This window comes from Apteryx rowi, unplaced genomic scaffold (genome assembly GCF_003343035.1).
Source record: "Apteryx rowi isolate R43461 unplaced genomic scaffold, aptRow1 scaffold_744, whole genome shotgun sequence".
In the NCBI taxonomy this organism is placed as follows: Eukaryota; Metazoa; Chordata; class Aves; order Apterygiformes; family Apterygidae; genus Apteryx; species Apteryx rowi.
This window is the reverse complement of record NW_020451032.1, coordinates 286,670-291,535: the sequence shown is the minus strand read 5'-3', so window position 1 is coordinate 291,535 and position 4,866 is coordinate 286,670.

The window sequence follows — 4,866 nt, the reverse complement described above, 5'->3', positions numbered from 1 at the left end:
GAAGTATATGCATTACTCTTGGAACCTTGGCTACTTTATATGTTGTAAAACTAGCTCTTTATACTCAAACTATGTTTCTCTGCAGTGTCTGAAGAGTTAGTGGGGTATCTGATGGAGAACCCTATGTGTTGGCAGATAAATGAAAGAGGAACTGCTTTTTTTAAATGTGCTTAAAAATGCTTTTATCTGTACCTTAGTAACTGGCACATATTTTATTAGAGATGTGAACTTCAGATGGTCTGTTCAAATTCGCTTCAGTTGTGAAGCACTTAGTCAAAAACAAGCTGACACATTTCTAGATAAAAATCTCTAAAGGGATTCTTCTGTTTAAGCAGGTTGCTTTATGCTTCTTGATAAGTGAGAATAGGCACTAGTCACTGGTTGTTATACATGCTATCCTGTGTTCATGCCAGGGTGAGTACAACTCAGCCATGCGTCCTATACAGTAATAATTTATTTTTAAAATGTATTAATAGAAAAAAAAATCAGCTGCTTGGATTGATCTTCAATAATCAAATACTAAAAAAAAGCTTTCAAATTTAAAGTAATTTTGAAATTTGACATAAAATTTTCACTCTTGATTCTCCTCCACTTGGTGACAATAAAGTTAAAGGTCCTTGCTGAGGAATGTATTTCATTGCTACGTAGTCAGTGAATGAGTTATTGTGTATGCATACGTAACTACTGAGAAATGGCATGCAACATTCTTAAGAAATGGGAGGGAATAGGAAAGTCCATACATAAAGTTATCTATCTATAATGATATGGTTATACAGACTATTGTAGTTACTTCACTTAACATGTAAACATACCAGTGAATCAAAAAAAAAAAAATTATGGAGTAGTGGTGAGGATTTTTGATTCACTTAGTTGGAGTCAGAAGGGCTACTAAAGGTGAGTCTTATCTGTTCCCTTGGATCACCTCTGTAGTTTATTTAATATAATTTGTATTGCAGTACTAGATCCCTCCCTTGAGATATGTAAGCAAATCTCAAGTGTGTCTGCAGGATTATCAAGAGGTCTGAGATTTACTTTTCTATGAAAAGAGGTTTAGAGTGATCCAAAGCAGTTTTCAGTGCAGTATTCTGGCCATGTGGTCTTCTGACCTTTCATCTTCCATCCACCACCAAGGATCCATACCTTAAAACCTTTGTGCCTTTAATTTACATTGTGAAAGATATACCGTAGGTCCAGGACAGCTTGCATTTTCAATCAGTCAACAATCATGCAGTCTCCTGCTTCATAAACCAGAGTCCAATGCATTGCTACTGTGTTAATCAACTTCTAAACAGTGAGGAAAAGATCTTGGGAATATTTCAAGCTCAAGACTGAAAGAATATAAAAGTAACTTAGACACATAAAAGCAACTGAAAAATAACCAGACATAATATTTTTGATAATGAGTTATGTCAAGATCTATTTCAGACAGAAGTGTAAGTATATTAATCTGAGATTAGTGGTATAATGAGAGCAGGATATGATGACAAAGGATTCCTGGAAGTGTAGGTTACAGCTCAACCCTAGCTAGACCACAACAGTTATCTCAGCCCCATCACGCACTGCCAATGCTCAATGTGAGTATAAAGAGCTTGAGTTTCTGTCTGTACTGTGAAAGTTATCAGAACTTCCTCCTCCCCAATGTTTATTTTGTTCTGTCATGATATATTTACTGGTATACAATACCTCAGACTGACCTGTAAGTGAGAGACAGTGCTTCACATTGGGTGGGTCAATAAAAACAAGTTTGACAAAGAAACCACCAAGCAATCTCATTACGGACAAACTGTTGCTGGCAGTTTCAATGATGGTGGTAAAGTCAGAGAGGCGACAGATTTAGACAACAGTGTCAGGCTTTCATCAGCAAGCTCGGATCAAGTGTCTGAAGGTTCCAGATAACCTCCTTGACATCTGAACCACAGGAACAATATGTAAATGAAGCTTTCATCATGTAGTGAAATTAGAATAAGCATTAATTTAAACAACTTAGAAATAATAGTGACCATAACACATCAAAAGCTTTCCTTAAGATACCTTTGTCTGCATTTAATGGACATCCATCTGTGTAAAGATTTCCTGACCTGGTTTACATTTATGCCAAGAGTTCTTTGCACTGTTTTGTCAGTGAAAAACATTTTGTTCATGTACATATAAAGGACAGTAGGAAGGCCTTTGTGAAAGAAAAAAAAAAGAAAAAACAGAATTGCACCTCTGCTGATTGTATCAGGGAAAAAAAATATATGTATATATATACATACATACATACATACATACATATATGTGTGTGTGTGTGTATGTGTGTGTGTGTGTGTACGTATGGCAGTTGTACTTCCAAGCATATTTTTGAAAGATCTGCAGTAAATTTGAGCTTGGTAAGGAGCTCAGATTGGACCAATCTGTAACACTCCCCTGCTGCTTGGCTTCCAAGCTGCTCTTCAAGCATCCTAACATCTCAGCCCATCCTGCTGCTCTCTTCCAAACGTCCTGCTAAAAGCTCCTCTAACCTTATTTTAGATACTGAATTAACAAGAAGAATTTTCATTATCTAAAGCTGTTGTAGTAACAGCCAGGGACAGTACTACATGTAATTTGGTCTTTGTTTGGTAACAAGGGTACGTAGCTTGTAGTTAGCCTCACTGTACCTCAGAGACATTTTCTCTGGAATTAGAAAGTTTCAGAACTAGTGAAACAGTAATGGCAAATACAAAATTTTCTTTAGCAACAAACAACTCTTACCTCTTGAAAAACACCCGCTAAATATCTACTACACCAACACAAACAAACAACACTGCTTCAAGATCTAACTCCTTGTACATTTAGTTAAACTTGAACTGTAGGAGGACTTGTAGCTTCTATAAAAATGGCACTTTTTTGGATTCTTTTTTCAGTAATTTTATCACAGAAATTACTAGGTTTACTTTAATTGTTAGGCTTAAGTTTAGTTTATTTAACACAGAATGAATATAAAAGAAAATACTCCTCAGGATCCTTATGGGGCAAAGTCCTTTATGATTAAACCTCATAATGGATTAGGTTTCTAAACCATTTTACTAAGCAAGAACATGTCAGGTATGGGAAAGGGAGAGGCGTACAATACCCGATGTGTTGCACATCACTGCATGCTACTGATATGAATGATGGAGGTCTGCCAGTGGACCTTCTTTTGCTGAGTAATAAAATAGGGTTTTTTTCACTTTACTGAGAGAAAAAAAGAAGCTGCAGTCAATCAGCTATGACACTGCACACAGAAGAAGGTGGTGAAAGGTTGAAGTTTATTACATGTAGAGTGCCTTCAGAGGCACACAGTTTGTCCCCTTGGTTCATTTTGACAGCATTCCCATGATAGCAATCCATAGTTTATTTTATATGTTATACATCTTTATTCCTCTTAGATCATGCACTGTGAAAGTTCTCTCCCTTCTGTTATCAGGTAAAAGATATCTGTCTTACCCTAGCCCTTTGGCCTAATGAAGAATCTTTTCTTTCTAACAGGAAGTTTAAGAACTGAATTCATAAAAGGAATTTCAAGAACATCTCTCAAAAAGATGAAACCCACTCGTGGTACATTATAGGAAATAATTCATCATTCCACCTCTTGTATACAATCAATAACACTAAAAGACTGTCTTGTCATCTTATCAGTCTACATAGGTTTTAACAGTTCCTTTATTAAGCCTGGAAAAGAAAGCAAGGAGAGAGGGATTCTTTGAACATCCAAACACAGTGTCACACTGAGTGTGATCCTGACACTGCCCAGGGAACCTGCTATTCCTTTGTTTACAGATGGATCTGTGATAACCTGACAACTCAGATGGAAGGTCACCCTTGAGGACAGGCAGGGGGTTCTTTTCCATCATCTCTGAATCCTGGAAGTGGCATTTTTGACCACCCTCAGTATCCGGGCTCTCTATTAAATCCTACTTTTCCTGCTGACAGAAGTATGTGGAATGTGATCAGGAGATATTTTGCCAATTTGTCTTGTATTACAAGTGGGAGGGAGAGGAAAGAAAGAGTAAACCTCTGTGAGCTATCTGGAGGGAATTTTAATTGTTTAGACAAAATAATGCAACCATGAAACTTTACAGTTTTTTAACTGTAGAACTAGCTATTGTGCTAGACTCTTTGGAATAGCCATATGTAGAGAGCACTAGCAGGTATAAACATATCCATAGTGTAGATACCACTAGTAGATATAAACAATTTTTAATATCATATGTGAAATCAGAACTGCGCAGCAGGCAATGAAATGTTTTGTCGTTTACTTCAGTATGTCTAGACCGGTATTTCACCTGCAGTTCCTGAGTCCATGGCTGAACTGCTTCCAGAACAGCCTGGCTGTTCTCAACTCACGAAAGCAAAACCTGAGCAAGATGCTAGAAACTGCACTATAGCCTTGTTGTCTTTGATAAAACCTTACTGTCCTCAATGGAAAGGTCTCCAGAGAAGCAGTCACTTCTGGTAGACCAATAGTTCTTTTTGATTATCTTGATTCATCCTTCAGAATGATGGTGACATACCCAGTGGCTTCAGAAGAAGGTACAAAAACTTCAACAGCAGTTATTGAATAATTTGCCTACAAAAGTCCCTTCTTTCTAGAATGTAGAAGGTGGCTTATACCTTCTTGCATAAACTTTAGGCTTTACAACCTTTCCAGAATCCTAAATCTACTAATAATCCTTAGTTACTGAATTTCCCCCAAAAGTCTAATCCTTCCTTCAGTCTAGACTGCAAATATAATTTATGGCCATGAGCCACCCAGGCTGATTACTTATTGCACAAATAAAGAATTACCTTTTATTGCTTTTAAATTCCTAGCTAACCAATGCTTAAAAAGAAAAAAAAAAAAACAGTTTAACTCCCCTACTTTTT